Source organism: Paroedura picta, chromosome 12 (genome assembly GCF_049243985.1).
Source record: "Paroedura picta isolate Pp20150507F chromosome 12, Ppicta_v3.0, whole genome shotgun sequence".
Lineage (NCBI taxonomy): Eukaryota > Metazoa > Chordata > Lepidosauria > Squamata > Gekkonidae > Paroedura > Paroedura picta.
Window position 1 is genome coordinate 24668016 of NC_135380.1, and position 18460 is coordinate 24686475.

General features: G+C 41.8%; 1 protein-coding gene across 2 annotated transcripts in view; it reads right to left on the reverse strand.

Moving 5' to 3' along the window:
• Positions 1-18460, reverse strand: part of SLC23A2 (solute carrier family 23 member 2) — a 76983-nt gene that overhangs the window by 47947 nt on the left and 10576 nt on the right. The window lies entirely within an intron of this gene.

Below are 18460 nucleotides of genomic sequence, written 5' to 3' on the forward strand. Positions count from 1 at the left end.
GTCTTTATTTTTGATTCATTAAGAAACCGACTGGACAGCAGTCCAATTTTGGAAATCAAAATGGAGCTTTGAGGCTTTTGTTGAGATCTGCGATGGGAGTATAAAAAGATCTGTTTGATTATATTTACAGGAAGAGTCAGTCCAGAATGCAATATTTTTTCACATAGCACCCATAGTTTCATTTTGGTTTTTTAGCCAAGACTATTTGATGGCAAGGAAAATCAACACCAAAAGACAATCCCAAGCCAATAGTGCCACCTAGCTTCCATTTCCAGTGCCCTACATCCATACCTAAGAAGAACAAAATAGCTACAAAAAGGATCCATACTTTACCAACTGCAGGAAGACATATCTTCTTCAGCTTTCTGGTAAACAATGGTGCAAGACCATTATAATGGAAACAATTAACACACAAGAACTTGCTTCCATAAAGGACATACTGAGTCCATGAGTATCTCTCTTTTCCTAGAACTTCAGCGATGTACATTGTAGACAAAGCAAACCAATAATTTTCTTTTAAGGTATACAAGAGTAGAGGAGGAGAGACAACTGGATTTTAGGAGCAAGCACACATATAAACATATGCACACTCTCCAACCAAACACGGTTAAAGGTAAAGGTATCCCCTGTGCAAGCACCGGGTCATGTCTGACCCTTGGGGTGACGCCCTCTAGCGTTTTCATGGCAGACTCAATATGGGGTGCTTTGCCAGTGCCTTCCTCAGTCATTCCCGTTTACCCTCCAGCAAGCTAGGTACTCATTTTACTGACCTCGGAAGGATGGAAGGCTGAGTCATCATTGAGCCGGCTGCTGGGACTGAACTCCCAGCCTCATGGGCAGAGTTTCAGACTGCATGTCTGCAGCCTTAGCACTCTGTGCCACAAGAGGCTCTAAACAGGGTTAGCCACCTCAAAAATAATGAAGATAAACTTCAGATGAAATTAATTCCACAGACTAATACCTAACATGTTGCATTTTTAAGGTTGCGATTTTAAACAAGCTTGCTGAGAATGTAGAGTAGACATTCTAATCGCTGTAAATTATCTAGGTTCTCACAGGAACATGCAAAACATACCAATGACCACAAGAAACAGCTTTAAGAATATAATCTTTATAGTGTTTTACTTCTGCTTCAACAAAGTAAGCCATTTGAAAATTGTTAACTGCAATTTAGTATTGTACCAAGTACAGTGTCCAAAAATCATTTTAATGAATAAGTACACCAAGTTATCATTTGTAGTCCTTAATACTGCAAGAAAACTTTGTTTCACTATGGATTCTACACTGCTTAAGAATGTGTAATTATCAAAGACTCACACCATAATTAAACCATGCAGATTTAATTGCCTACTGCAGAAGAGTGGCATTGTGGTAATGGATTTCCATTTTGTTGTGTAGAAAAAGACACACATATTCAAAGCATCAGTATTCGGGGAGTACCTCCACCCCTCCACAATATACAAACAAATATCCACCAATCATAACTTTGGAGCTATTTAAGGATTATTTGCAACAAGCTTCAGTACAATGTTCAAAATCTAGCACCACCCTCAAAAACATTTACCAGTCAGCTCACTGGCATATAATGCACCCCAGGGAATCTTGCAAAATAGTCTGGCACATGAGATCTATTAGCAATCAATGGAATTTGCTTTCAATTTCTTTGATAATGAAAGAGAGACATATCAGAATGCACATACAAGTAACTGCTAATCAAACAGCCCCCCAGGAACCTCTTTCCCGAACTATAACACAGCAAATAACATAACACAGTGGCTTACATCTGGTCTAAATGTTATGCTTACTCCATTCATGGGTGATGTGCAGTGGGAATAGTTGCTACATGGTTGTTCCCTGCAGATGATAATATGCTTTGTAAGATGAAAAGGATTTTAAAACAAAAATCTTTTTTCATTGTGATGCTTCTGGAAATTCCATATCCTCATGACTCATTGCTAACTCTCTAACTTAAACTGCAGAATCTATGTCCAAAGCCAATTCTTCAAAGAAGTGCAGAAGGCTAGACAGTCTCCATTCTTTCTCATCATGTGAAATCAGAATATCGTGTCCAGCCAGTTTATATGACAGTGCTGAAAACATCATCTTTCGTGAACATAACACAAATGTCCAAAATGCCACCAGCCACAAGAAGAACACATCAAATTATCATGGAATTGGCAGGTAGATTCCTGAGATGACAGACTAACAACTCAACCGTATCACGCTTTTCTCTATGCTTATTAAACTCTAATGGTTGGTAAAACATGATTTAAGCCCATATAGTCCAGAATGCTGTTTCAGACAGCAATCAACCAGTTGTCCTGAATGGCCAAAGCTTTTAGAGCCAGCTTGGTGTAATGGTTAAGAGCAGAAGCTTCTAATCTGGAGAGCCAGGTTGGATTCTCTGCTCTCCCACATGCAGCCAGTTGGGTGACCTTGGGTTTACCACAGCCCTGATAGAACTGTTCTGGCTGAGCAGTAATATCAGGGCTCTCTCAGCCTCGCCTACCTCACAGGGTATCTATTGCGGGGAGAGGAAAGAGAAGGTAATTGTAAGCCGCTTTGAGACTTCAGGTAGAGAAAAGTATCATATAACCAATTCTTCCTGCTCTTCCTCTTCTTAGAATCATAGAATAATAGAGTTGGAAGGTACCTCAAGGGTCATTTAGTCCAACCCCCTGCACTACACAGGACACTCACAACCCTATCGCTCATCCACTGTAACCTGCCACCCCCTTAAAGCTTCACAGAATCAGCCTCTCCATCAGATGGCTATCCAGCCTCTGTTCAAAAATTTCCAAAGATGGAGAACCCACCTGAAGCTGCTTCCAAGGACTGAGATTAAAGGTTAGCTGCCTCTGTATATGGAGTTACCCTTAATTCACAAGGCTGGTAGTCACTGATGGACCTATCCACCATTAATCTGTCTAACATTCTTTTAAAGCCATCTACCCTCTTTTAAAGCCATCTAAGCATTGTCAATGAATTCTGCAGTTTAACTACTCTTGCCTGCCCATCAACTTAACTGTGTGCCCTGAGTTAGTATTACGGGAGTAAAAGCTCTGCCTTTCCACTTTCAACACTTCATGGATAATTTTATAAACCTCTATCATGTTTCCCCTCAGCTTTCTATAACAGGTAGTCCCAGATTCATAGAAAAGATGCTCTAAACCCTTAATGAATTTGGTTACCCTCATCTATACTTTTGGCAGCTCTGCAATATGCTTGTTGAGATATGGCAACTAGAAAGGTGTACAATATTCCAAATGAGGACACAATGTAGCCCTATATAAGGACACAACAGACAATACTGGTCTTTTTATTTTCAACCTCATTCCTAATAAGCCACAGCATGACGTGCCTTTTTCTCTGCTTCTGCATCCTGAGTCAACATTTTCATCATGTTTTCTACTACAATCACTGGAGCTCTATCATTCTCAGTCCCGGTCAGTTCAGACCCCAAGAGCATATACATAAAGTTTTTTTTTTAATGTTTTGATCAACACTATCAACAGTAAACTTAATTTACCAGGTTGTGGCCCACACACCCAACTAGCAGATAATCTCCAACAGTTCTTCACAATCCACCTTGGTTTACAACACTCTGAATAATTTTGTGTCATCTGCAATCTTGGATTTACAATGCTCACTCCAATTCCAAAAAATGAATGAGCATAATAACAGCACTCCAACCCTTGTGGGACACTACTGCTCACTTTCCTTCACAGCAGGAACTGTCCATTTCCCCCCTAATATCTGCTATATAACCTATTTAATCCACCCTATTATCCCATGACAGCTAAATTTATGCAAGAATCTTTGGTGAAGTCCTTTTCAAAAGCCTTCTGAAAGCCCAAGTATATAACATCCATCCGATTACCCTTATCATCTTGCTTGTTAACCTGTAAAAGGTTAATGTAAAGGTATCCCCTGTGCAAGCACCGAGTCATGTCTGACCCTTGGGGTGACGCCCTCCAGCATTTTCATGGCAGACTCAATACGGGGTGGTTTGCCAGTGCCTTCCCCAGTCATTATCGTTTACCCCCCAGCAAGCTGTACTCATTTCACCGACCTCGGAAGGATGCAAGGCTGAGTCAACCTTGAGCCGGCTGCTGGGATTGAACTCCCAGCCTCATGGGCAAAGCTTTCAGACGGCTGCACCACAAGAGGCTCTTAACCTGTAAAGGACATCCCTTTACAGAAGCTGTCTCAGTTCTTCCACAGTAGAGCTTATTTTTCTTTTGTGTTTAAGAATTCTCTCTAATAATAGATTCTACCAATTTATCTGGAACAAACATTAGCTAACCCACTTGTAATTTCCTGGATCTCCTCTGGATTCCTTCTTTAAAATCAGTATTACATTTGCTATTGTTTACATTACAATCCTCTGGAAGCTAAATAGATTTTTGGGAATAACTTGTTTTTAGGTGATAACTTTCCATTTGAGTTCCTTAAAACTGCGGTGTATGCCATCATAACCTGGTGACTTTTTAATTTTTTAATTATCCATAAACCCTAGAACTTCATCTCTAGTCACTAGGAACAGGTAAAATGTCCCAGAAACAAGCACTATAAGCCAATAGTGATAGACTAACTCAGATCTGGCCAGCAATTTCAACTACGGGAGTTGGCTTACCTGTTGTATTTTCTCCATTGCCATCAGCTGGCAACAAGTGAGCTGACACCAATTGTTGGTACCACTGACCAGGCCATCTTACAGAGCAGGAGTGGTCAAACAGTGGCACTCCAGATGGCATGGATAAAATTCTGGCAGGGGCTGGTAGGGGCTCATGGGAATTGTAGTCCATGGCCATCTAGTGAGCCCACAGTTCAGTCACCTTATAGAGATTAAGACTGGTACAATAAACAAACCTATTTTAATTGGAGGCAAAGGATATATTGATGCATTTAGGATGTATGTGTACAACCTAAGTACCTATGAGCCAGTTTTTTTCCATTGCTTTGTTTTGGGTGGAACTTGTAACAGCCACTGTAAATATTACATGGTCTTTTAAAGGGCTGAAAATTTATTTTGCCATAGAAACAGTTTTTTGCAGAAAAGGATTAGCTGAAAAGGTTTAATTTCTGTTTTTCTATAAGATGGCATTGTATTTTAGATTTCTGACATTGTCTGTCTGGTAAAATGCTATTTTCACAATTAAGAGACCACTAAAGAAGACTACTAAAGTTGAAAAAGCATTATATCTGTATATTTGAGTTATCTTGATCTTGTGTTTGTTAAGGAAGGTAGGTGACCTTCAAGATAACGATCAATTGGGAATTTTTCCTATAAGTTGAATAGCCAATCCATGCCAGTTTAGTCACCTTTAGATGAATTGGTCTTTCTGGCATCCGTCCTTAAAAACAGAGCTGTGTTGTAAGTAATCACCATACACAGTGAATACAGCTAAGAATGATTCATTCCATTTCTCTGAGATGTCCCAGTCCTCCTGGAGCAATCCTTTCATGTCATCTAAGAACTCTACTGTCTCCCTAGCCAGTTTCCTGCTTCCAATGCATTGCAAGAAATTCTTTAAATTGGGTTATAAACACACTCCATCCAAACAGTCAACACAACACAAATAAAAGCCCTGAAATCTGGGTGTTTGGCATTCTGAAAAAACAAACTAAAGGAGGTCAAATGTGCACTACTAGGAAATATGCCATTATACATATTGTTGTGCCATCAACCTTGATGTATCTAGTACTTCAACAAATTTGTCAACTGAAAGTAAGATTATATTTTTTCACATATTTGAGCTGAAGCTATTATTAAGCAAACTCAGTTGGCAGATAAAGCAACACAGGAAGAGGAAGAATCCTCTAAACAAGAAGACTCCAGCACTTGTCAGTCTTCTATATGTTTATCATACAAATTTTACCAAAAGTCAAGTGTGAAATTCTACAAATTCCTAGATTGGGAACAGTCTCCCACTGACATTTGCCAGCTCTGGAAGTGGGAGGAAAGAACATCCCAGTAGAAGAAGAAGAAGAAGAAGAGTTGGTTCTTATATGCTGCTTTTCCCTACCCGAAGGAGGCTCAAAGCGGCTTACAGTCGCCTTCCCATTCCTCCCCCCACAACAGACACCCTGTGGGGTGGGTGAGGCTGAGAGAGCCCTGATATCACTGCCCGGTCAGAACAGTTTTATCAGTGCCGTGGCGAGCCCAAGGTCACCCAGCTGGTTGCATGTGGGTAGCTTGAAAACTGCTTTCATACCCATTGTGATGACTATCATCTGGGGTGGCATTGGGTGAACAATCTCTATGAGAGGCTTTTGAATTGCAGAACTCAGTGAACTTTTCAGTTTCTAGATGATTAAACAAATGAGGGAAGAATTCTGAGTTGTACAGAGAGAAACAGCTCCCATCTGTTCCACATAATATATTTTGGGTAAGGGCTTGGAGGAGGACCATGTCTTATGGCTTAAGTGACACTCAGTGCTTAACACCCACTCAGGGCAGCTGTCCCACCCGTGAGTGCCTCCTCCTCCAATCGGCTTGCCTGTCTGTCCAGTGGCCAGCCAATTGCCTTCCGTCCCCCACTCCTGACCACCCCCCTCCTCCTTCCACTTCCATCCAAGGCTCAGAGGCTGCAGATCCCTGCTGCTTGAGAGCTGCCCCTGCCAGTGAGTTCCCTAACAGCTGCCTGCGGCCTTTCCAGGTCCCGGGGGGGGGGGTAGAAAGAGGCCATCCGCAGAGTTCTCCCCCCCACACACACACACACACAATCTAGCACCTGTTATATTCCTGAATGCAATGGGCTTGGCCCCTAGTTTTATACATAAGAAGAGTATAGAGGGAAGGAAGGGAGATCAATATCATATTTTTGCTGTTTTCAGTTTACACACCCTCCTCCATCCCCTTATAACCTCTGTCCTATATGATTGTGAATTTCTGGGACTGGCAACAATGCAAAGCCACTCAGGAGTTGAGGCAAACACTGGGGAAGCAGAGAGCGTATCAAATAAATACTATCCTCCTCATCCATAGCCACTTGCCACCAACAGATCATGGTCCCTTCCGTCCCAAAGCCCCATGTTGATATTTTACACAAGAGCAGTGAGAAGAATATACACCATCCTTTCAGGGACTAAAGCTGCTCGAATGGACTGAGGGTAATTTCTATAAATTGTGTGCCGGTTTTGACAATATTAACAGCCCAATACAGCTGCAGCTGAACAGAAATTAAAATAGGCTGGCTGTTAGCTGCCACCCTCTGATTTTCAATTCCTGTGACAGTTTTACTTAATTGGAGGCAAGGGTGGGGCACAGAGAAGATGTTGGCAGAACCATGTGTTCTATGATCAATACCTTGAGCCATATTATTCATGCTTTTATTGGTTTCCCAGGGAGTCATAACTGTATTTGTATAAATAGTGGCATGCATTTGTGTACACAGAATAAAACATGGTATATGGGGACAGCTAAAAAAAAAAAAAGGCCTGAAACAGATAAGCTGTAAATGTTAACTGACACAAACTGCATATTATATCACATCAAGTTTACCATTAACTATTACAACACAGAACTTCAAAAGCTCCTAAAACATCTGCTGCTGCAACCTTCAGCACGTAGAAGGATATCCAGTACACAAAGGAATCACCTTTGTGGTGCTCACTGACACTAATTATTATTTGGCTTTTGATCTACTATTGAGCAACCAGCAAGGAAGACCTGTAGGAACAGGCACTTCCCACAGCCACAGATCAGTTCTGCTGAAAGGCAGCCGCTGCGGAAAATGGATGTGGTCGGAGAAAATCAACATAGGAATGAATAAGGTGGAGGTAAAAGAAATGCCCTAGGACTTTTTTTGTTTGGCTTTCTTAAAAGAAAAAACAAGGCTGAAAACAGATGAAGATTTCTTATTGCACTAAGCAGCAGAAAATCTGAAACAAACTGGAATGCAACAGCTCCGTTCCTAGCTTCTTCGGCATCCATCGGTAACTGAAGAAAGACGCTGAGGCTCCATCCACAGCAAGATGAGAACTCGGATTCCCACACATATCTCAGAGAAGATTTTAAATATATTTATATATATCCCACAAGAGCCTCTTGTGGCGCAGAGTGGTAGGGGAGCAGACATGCAGTCCGAAAGCTCTGCCCATGAGGCTGGGAGTTCGATCCCAGCAGCCAGCTCAAGGTTGACTCAGCCTTCCATCCTTCCAAGGTCGGTAAAATGAGTACCCAGCTTGCTTGCTGGGGGGGTAAAACGGTAATGACTGGGGAAGGCCCGTATTGAGTCTGTCATGAAAATGCTAGAGGGCGTCACCCCAAGGGTCAGACATGACTCAGTGCTTGCACAGGGGATAACTTTACCTTAATATATATCCCACACACAGTGGAGTCCATTTAAAAGTTTGTACTTTGCATGTATACACACGTGCATTCTAATCACTGTATCACAAAGAGTTATAATATTTCTCATAGTACTTCAGAGCAGTGGTCCCCAACCTTTTTATCACTGGGGACCGGTCAACACTTGACAATTTTACTGAGGCCCGGGGGGGGGTAGTCTTTTGCCAAGGGACGCCACCACCACCTGAGCCCCTGCTCCACTTGCTTTCCCGCCGGTGCCCCTGACTTCCCACCACCCGCTGGGGGGTGCTGCCAGCAGCAGCTGCGCAGTGCCATGCCAAGGGGGAGCTCCAGCCATGGCAGCCACTGGAGAGCACCAAAGGTGAGCTGGCGGCAGAGTGGCAGGGCAGTCCCAGAGGCAGCAGTAGGGAAGGAGGACGAGGAGGAGCCGCAGACCAGTACCAACTGATCTACGGACCGGTACCGGTCCCTGGACCGGGGGTTGGGGACCACTGCTTCAGAGTACTCAAAGTGTTTCACATACATCACCTTATTGTAATACTCAAAACAAATTTAAAATTATTATTGGTTTGATCCTCTCTCCCTTCCATAGAGCTCAGAGTGGCATACATGGTGTGCCTCTTCTCCTTTCCCTTTATCCTCACAACAATCTTGTGAAGTAGGTTAGGCTGAGAGAATGACCATCACAAGATCACAGAATAAACATTGTGACAGGACGCAATACTGGAAGTTCTAAAACATCAGACACAGACAGGTCCAATTCAGGTTATCTCCCCTCCACCGGTTTCTCAATTGGAAATGGTCCCAGGGAGTCACTACTGACCTCATCTGGGTAAACATGCAGAAACCTGCATTCTTCCCTAACAGGGCAAGCTATAATTCCTCAAAGCTGGTTCTGGCTGGAAAAATTAAAAACCCCTAGAACCAGGGCCCTCATTTTTAGAGTAAAAGTTACACAGGACGCTTCTCAGAATTCCCAGTAACATATCTACCTGAGGACCAAATTAGACATTATGGCATCCACAAATCTGACCCTTGGATACTGGCAGTTTAGAGCTGAACCTGGATGATTCCAAAATGCTGCAGGGGACCTACTGGGCCTGCAGCACAATGGGACTAGGCTTTCTTATCTCCCCACCCTGCAGTGTACCTGCCACTTCCCCCCACACCAGGTTTTCTTATGGAAAAATTGGAAATCTGGGGAAGTACTGAAAAAAGCCCTAGTACAATATTTTGTCCTTTAGTGAAATGCTGTGAAATGCAAGGTGCATTTCAGCACCTAGAAGGATACCTGATCTTCATAAGGGCAGCATGCAGGGTTTTCTTCTGTAGCCCTTTCGGCCTGACTACTGCCTTGGCGCTAACCACCTCTCCTTCAAACCACTATGACACACATACCCACAGATGGGGTATCACCTAGCTTACTGCCCCCTACCTTGTCAGAAGGACAAAAGATCAGAAGTAGGTGGAGCAGAAATTGCACCAGGGCCTCAGAGAAAACCTTTGAAAGTTTCACTGAATCCTGAGCTCTCTCTAACCAGCAGCTACAGAAGGAGGGGGCATCTAGCAGGAACTACATCTAGCTGTCCAGCGATTATCATTGACTCTTTGTGTGACTCTTTTTTTCTGACCAAATAATATATATTTTGTTATTTAAAACAAGGGTTGTATTTTCTGTTTCACATTTCCCCCCTACTTTTCAGATGGCAAAAATAAAGATATGGCTTGGCATTGGCAGTAGCATGCATGGTTGGCTGCTCAAGAACTCCCTTCCACCCTAGAAGTTAGTGAAAATCAAAATCTGTCACAAGGTTTTGCAGGATGCTGGACAGCTGGGAATACCTGAAAGATTCTGGCACTTGGGAGATCATCCTCTCCTTTAGGGTTTGCTATTGCCTGCCCCACCTCTGGCTTTGACCTAAGTGAAGCACAATCAGGACAGTGCATGGTAAAGTAGAATACAAGGCTACAAAGATGTATCCAAAAATAAGAACAAAACCCATGCAAAAGGTTTTATTGGGAAAACATGGAAAGAAAACATGGTACAAGCTTTTGAGCATTCCAGAACAACCATTGGTCTCTTACTGTAGATGTCCTTCTCCTTCTTTAGCCTGATAAGGTCAAAAGCTTGCAGTACCATGGATCAATTTGTTTAGTCCTAATAAAAGCTATTTTAAATATCTTGTTTTCCAGATTTTGTGGAAACCAATATGGTTCATACAAAACTTTTTTTCTACAAAACATGCATGGCAACTAGACAAAGGACATTTAAAAAAGAAAACCTTCAAAGATTCCTGTAGGTTAGGAAGAGATTCACCTTTTGAGTTCTGGATAGTTTTCAGGAGACAAGCTGAGAATCGCTATTGGAGCAATGGCAGCTATGGAGCAACTGGAGCAGCTAATCACCATCTAATACATGTATCTTTTATAGGAAACTACATTCTGAGTTCCAAACACCTGACTTAGAAGTGTCTAGACCAGGGGTAGTCAACCTGTGGTCCTCCAGATGTCCATGGGCTATAATTCCCATGAGCCCCTGCCAGCAGGTTGACTACCCCTGGTCTAGAACACATCCACTTGTAAGTTGGGCATAAGTATTCTTGTTCAGAGTGACTAGATGGAAATAGAGGACGTGGGGGGACTCTAGCCCTCACTTTTGTCCTGCACTCCAGAATCATTAAGACCACCCCCCTATTAGGGCTGCTTCTTAAATTTAGCAGTGGGAAATTTAGGTTTGTCTCTGACAGAACTGGGACAAGCATGAGAATATCTATGTAATACTTGAGTTCTCAAACCTTTTCATGTTTGCATGTATATATCTGATAAGCAAAGTGCCCAAATCAGCCTTCAAACCTGAACTAGATATCTAGAAAACAGAAGATTCCTAATCCCTGGATTGCTTGTGAAATAGAAAAACAGGAAGGATTTTTTCTCCTAAGGTGGAGGGGGAACAAAGGAAAAGCAGGATAAGGGTGAAGCATATTATCTCCTGACCACCACTTCTCTCTGGCAAATGATCTTCTCCACTCCTACCCCACATTACATGTGGAAATCAAACACAGGATCAGGACTCTCAGGTTTGCTACCAACCATACAGTTCCAGCCACAGACTAGTGCTAAACCTTGGCTGTCAATACTGTCCCAAATTTCCAATTTCCCTGTTAAAAAACCTGAAAAAATATTCAAGGGAAAAAGCATGGGTTGAGATTTCTGTCTCTCCCCCCCCCCCCCCCCGCCTGCATTCACATATTTAACTGGGATATTATTCTATCTTGAGAAAACCTGTACATGTAGATTTTCTCCAACTACTTCCAAATCCAGGGAAAAATTAGATTTACCCTTCTTGGAAGAGACCCACATGCTGTGTTGCCTCCCAGTGATTTTCTAGACATCTACAAATTGCTTGTTGACACAACAGCTTTCTGAAGAAACTAATTTTGATTATATTTAGCAGAACAGATGCTTTGTTCCAAGACAGAAAAAGTTATTGAATGATGTATAAAAACAGACATAAGACCATACTGTAGAACAAACAAACAAAAAATAAGTACGTAGGTAAAGTGCTCTTTTAAAAATAAATTCTCGTGGTGAAACTGCATGCAGTCTTCAAAGTTATCTTTAAGCTCTTTCCAAGAAAAAAGGAGTGATGTGCTAATCAAGTTGTTCACCAGCAACACATCATGTATCAAGAACCACACTCAGAAACAGCACCAACATCCAAGCAAAGCAAAGCAGAAATGTGTCAAAAGTGATGGGCCAGCTCTCACAACAATAAATTATTCAGAACCAAGACAGTCAGTGCTTAGAGAAGTCAAACTAGCTGACTTTGACACTGTATATATTACATTCATTTCAGGAGAATGTATTGATCTCTTTTCCCAGGCCATCAGGATACATTACATAGAAAATATTTCATTCAGCCCCAATTTTACAGCATAGCGGGATTACAAGGAAAATATGAGATCTTTTCAAATGCAGGTCAGATGCAATGACCTAATAAAGACTGATTATGCAAGCCAGTCCTTGGCTGAAAGATACACAGCTGTCTTCCCAAAAATGAAAATGAATACATAATCACAACCAACCTTGTTTGCGTTATTAGACAACTCAGATGAAGACACAGCATCTTGGGAGTAAAATCTGCCAGTGGTGAAATGTGTCACATAGGAGGTATTTCTTTATTTGCTCAACTCCACCAAGGCCAGATGCTGACAGAGAAAGTCCCACCATGGAGGCAAGGTAAAGTGATTGCCACCTGCACCCAATGTTGGGTCTTAGTGAAGGCAGCAAAGTGAAAGGCAAGGGATTCAGTGCATGAAACACAGCCAATAGAAGGCATATTTAATGCTCAGGCACCCCAACACTTTGGAACAATCCTGGATACAAATTGCTGTTTTTTACAAATTCTACAAAAGACATTTCTACATATGCCAGAGGCAGCAGCCTTCCTGCTTATGTAAAATAAAAGCAAAGAAATGTGTTCAAATTTCATATCTGTGAAAAATGTAAAGTCATAACACTTGATTAGCACAACAGACATAACAATTATTTCAGTATTGTTTTTATTCCAGAATCTGAGATGCATAAATTCATGTCATAAACTTCTGATAAAAGCCACATTTTATTCTGAAGTATATTTCTGCATTCATTAATATTTCAAGATCTGTGCTTATTCTAAACTGAAAAAACTGTGGTGATGAAACAAAGTTAGAAGAGTTAGCAACAAGCATATCTTACAGCTAGCCCTACTTTACCCAAATGATTTTCTAAGAAAATTGTATTCCACTGCTAAAACAAGCCCTACTCCACAGCTATTAAGTAGCTTAGAAACTCAATATAGATTATTTTAATGAGAATGTAACCCCCTACCATCAAGAACATCTCTCAAGCATAACACTTGGACTTCAGTACTGTGGTTTTCTGATCTCCTAAAGTGGCACATATACTTTTTCTTTCACAAATTATAATATCTTGAGTAACATATATCAGAACATCAAGAAGCACCATACTTCCAGTTGAAAAGCAACCATCTACAAATCTGTACACTGCTCGGGCAGCAGTATAAATAATTGGTTAAGGGGGGGCAGGGTGTCTAGGCTACAGAACCCCAAGAGGCCAATCGGAAAGCATGCGCAGAGGGGCCCCCATTGCCTGGAAGTCGCCGCCAACTAGTATTGTTACAAAACATTCCTCTGAACCTACAGATTTAACTTTAAATCAGAATGCCTGTCTTCATCATTCAGTAAAGATTTGTATGATTGATGACATTCACTTGGTAGGTCAGCAGCTGATTACTGAACCAGTAGAGGTGACTTTGACAGTTATGTATTGCTATACAAAAACCATAGGGCAGACAGGAAGCTGGACCAGATTCCCAGAAGAATTTCCAACCCTAGATCCTTTTCAGTCCAGACTATGGGACAGAGACAGTGCCTGTGGCATAAGTACATGACCTTCATCTATGGACAAAGGCTATGCTTCTCTGCTGCTTTTCCTAGACTTGTCAGCAATCCTTGACACAGAGGGCAATGCCATCCTGTTGAGATGTTTAAAGGTAGAAGCAGGGACTAAGGGATGTGCTTTGGATTTGTTTCAGTCATTCCTCATAAACAAGATTACAGTAGGACAAGTTTTCTATAGACCTGCTTTGGGGTTCCACAAGGTTCAGTATTATCCCCCATGCTATTCAATCTTTCTATGAAGGCCTTAGAAGAAATAATTTCAAGGTTTTAGAACAGGGTACCATCAATATGTTGTTGATACCCTAACTCTACATTTCTTTAACCACATTGCCTAACAATGCTATAGAGCCTCTGAACCCACTGCCTGACTGCCATAAGGATAAGCAAGCTGAAACTCAATCTTGACAAGATAGAAGTAATGCTGAGTGGAAAGGCCAAGACCCTAAGGGAAGACATGGGGCTCCTAGTACTCCTTTCTGTCACCAACTCAGTTAAGAGCCACAGGGTGACTCTGGATTCAGCTTCATTGCTGGAGAAACAAAAAAGGTGTTCTACCAATTCGACTTAGCTTGAAAGAGGACCTCCTACCTTCAGGTGACCTGGCCATGTGGATCCATGCGATGGTTATCTCAAGGCTTAGACTACTATAATGGACTTCACATGGGTCTATCCTTAAGGACAACTTGGAAAATCCAGTTGGTACACAATGCCACAGCCTAGATCTTCTTGAGAGTCAAGCAGAATCTGCATATCTCTCCCACTCTGCAAACAGGCAAAATTGCATCTCACACATATACTCCATGGTGGTTTCCACATTGTGAAACAGCCTGCTTGAGGCTGTTAGGAAGGACCCCTTGCTTCTATTGTTTAACAAAATATGCAAATAATTTTTTTTGTCGAATGAGAAGAGCTGTAGAGTAACGAATCAGCTCAGCAAGTGCCCTGTGTTTGGGATAATGTGTTTCCTCCCTTAGTGTTCTTCAACCCCAGCCTCATTGAGGAAAAGTTGGTTCTTATATGCCGATTTTCTCTACCCAAAGGAGCCTCAAAGCGGCTTACAATCTCCTTTCCTTTCCTCTCCCCACAACAAACACTCTGTGAGGAAGGTGAGGCCAAGAGAGCCCTGATATTACTGCTCAGTCAGAACAGCTTTATCAGTGCTGTGGCCAGCCCAAGGTCACCCAGCTGGTTGCATGTGGGAGAGCGTGGAATCTAACCCAGCTCGCCAGATTAGAAGTCCGTGCTCCTAACCACTATACCAAGCTGACGTAATGTTTCACTAGGAATCTTCAAATGTCATCATATTTTGTAATCAGTTTACTTGCTGGCTAAGTAAGTTTATCGTACTTGTAATCTGCTTTTAGTGAGAAATACAGTCTAAAAATGAATATAATCTTTACTCATCAAATAAACACTAAAATCAATGAGTTAGACAGGATATTTTGTTATCAGGCTTCACAAATCTGTATTAGGGGCAAACAGCAACAGAGACTGTACTTTTATAGAGCTTCTTCCTTTGATGAGCTCAGAGTGCATATGTTGTTTCTCCCTACCCCTTTTATTTTCAAAACCACCTTATGATGTACTTAAGAAAAAGTGAGGACGTGAACCCGAAGTCTCCTTCATCTAAGAAACTACAACACTTTAATCCCATTATGCTTCAAGTACTCCATTTTATTTTTTACAGTGCAACCCTATGGTAAGTCAATGTCAGTGAACCACATTTTTGAAAGAGCCAAAAACCTTTTGGTCTCAAATGCTAAAATTATTTTCCAGTTGGGATCTTACAATGTCCCCCTTGAACATAATTCCTCCAAGAAATGCTTGATCAAGTTTGTTAATCAAAACATCAATTTCCCTCTTCACAGAAAGGGGAGAGAAAGTCCTGCCAACATTATCACTAATGATAATCAAGATGCTGACTTGCATACAATGTGCTGTTCCTGTGGCACCTGGGTTCATGGAAATACTCTCAAATATCCCATAGAAGCAGGAGTAACAATGACTGTTGTACACCATGCCATTGCTGAAGTAGTCGTTACAACTGGCATATGTACCATTAGTATGCTGATAACGGTCAGAAATGGTTGTAACTACAGAGCTCAAGCCATTACTCCTATGTAACTTTAAGCATTAACTTCCTTAAACAACAGAAAGAGGAAGTCTGACTCTCTTACTTGTTTCTCTTTCTTAGGCAGAAAAGACTAGATATGCCTGTGACACTATAAAAATATGAGCAACAAAGTTCAAAAAGTGCTAGGGAAAAATATTTTATATTTATATAGTATTTCATGCCTTGCTGTTCTTGGCTTTGAGAAATGTGGACTTGTCAAAGAAATAAAGACTATCCTCTGATTTACCATGAAAATAAATTTAATCCTCAGGAGTACCATACCAACAATCAGCCCAGGCCTATCTTATTACAATGCCTGCGAGGCAGATTTAGATCTGCATTACTTTTGATCCACTTTAAATAACCCCAACGTTAGCAAGATCACTTTGGGGCACTGGAACACCGTGTTATTGGAGTAGCTGGTACAAAACTAGATCTGGTTTGAACCAATTTACCAGAACTTAAAAATGAAGAGTTCACTGCATTCCAAATTTCAAACAAAAGAAAACATGATTTTCTGAATGTAACTGCTGGAAACAAAAACATGAGAACATGTCACAACAGACTGAGAATAAGGCATCAAGATCCAAAAAAACAAAGTCAATTTTGGCACTGGAAATTTAAATTCCAAAATTTAAGGTTAAGCATTTTTGTAAATATTTGCATAGTGGTTTCAGGGGGCAGATGCTACTTTCACAAAGTTTTGTTGATTCCATGTGAATGTTTTGCTACAGTTTGGCATTAAAAAGAGCAGTTTCCAAAAAGTTTCTGCACTTGTGTGACTGCTTTTAAATTTAATCTATTAGTATGATTTCTGTAAAACATCTATTTTCTGAGCTCATTCATATCACCTAAAAAAGTTAAATTTTAATCTCCAGCTAGCCCTGCTGAAGTTGCCAGGGGAACTTCACACCCACAAACATACATTTCATCACAAACTGTTGCATGCCTAATAACTGCTGGTTTCCGGTGTTGATATAAAACTTTAAACAGGCAAAAAAAATTAAAAATTAAAAAAATTATATATCAAATTTTAATTATCTCCAAACCAATTCAGTATTTCTAATTTAAGGTCCAGTGATAATTTTATTTTGATAATTTTATTAAATTCTAAAAACACTGAATTCCAGAAGACATTAATCATGAAACCATACAGAAATACATTTCATTTGAACTACAGCTCCTCCAACAAGTTGCAGAGGTAGCAATATACATTTCACTGATCTTCACAGGTATGAAGTACCACCTATACAATATGTAGTGCCCCCTCTGTGTAGTTTGAGCACCACATATAACAATACAAATAAATGATGCAAAGAGCTATTCCAATCAGTCAATCATTGTTCGTATCCTTTATAACTGCCTCAAATGTTTTAGTTATAACATATTTACTTTATTGAGGCAGCTTGGACTCAAACTTGAATAGGTCAAAGTTGTGAAAGATAAACAGGCTTCTATTCTAAATACTGAAAGCACTATTTATCCAAAATACTAGCAATAGTCCAGGAATATTTCTGATCCCACCTTTATGGTTGCCTGGTGGGGCCTGGTGTTCTAGAGAGATCAGCTCACCTGGAAAAAACAGCAGCTTTGGATACTGGTATGTATCTATTCTATGGCATTATGTCCCCTCCCCAAACTCTGCTCCCAGGGAACATCTCCAAATCTCGAGGAAATCCCTAAACCAGAATTTCAACGCTGCCCACCCTTCAGGAGACTACAGGAGCTCCATGGAAAAGACAGTATGATCTTCAGAGGTATGTGTTCATAGACTGTGCAACGCAGACCTTTTATATTTTATATTAGCTTTAAAGCCTGTTCCTAAGAACGAGCTTTGAAAGGGACCTCCCTTGGAAGCGGTCAAGGGGGGGAGGGGGGAAGAGATCGCTTCCTTGGGGTCCGGCAAGCACAGCAGGCGCTTCAGCAGAGGCGCCAGGTGTGCTTGCGGGGCCACAGTGAAGGGCCCCCCTCCTCTGTGGCTGCAGAGAAGTGCTGCCTTTCCCGGCCCCCTCCCCGGCAGCCTGAGCGCTTCCCCGTCGCCGGGAAAGCACAATCGGTGCCTCGCAGAGGCGCTGCGTGTGCTTTCCCAGCCGCGGAGAAGCGCTCCCTCTCCCCCCCGGCGGCTTGAGCGCTTCCCAGCCACGGGGAAGCGCTCCCTTCCCCCCTCCCACGCCCCGGCAGCCGAGCCTCTTACCTGGAGTCCTGGAGCGGCAGAGAGTTACAGACGTGCCTGGCTCTAGCAGGCAGGCATGTCTATGAGACGAGGGCTCGGTGAGGAAGGGCGGGAGCTGTAGGGGCAGGGCCAATCAGGGTGCACCTGGCTGTACCCTGATTGGCCATATTCCAGCTCAGACAGCCGGACTGTTCATCCCCCAAGGCTGTTTCACAAATATATATAGGCACCAATGGATAAAGATTTTTAAAAGTGTCAGAGCATGACCTCTACCATGCTATTATTAAAGAGAAGGAAGTTGAAGTCCAGGGTTTGAATCCTTGCATAGAGACAATCTGAACATATAAATATCCTTTTAAAAGGTGAGGCATAACTGATAACACAAGGAAATTTTA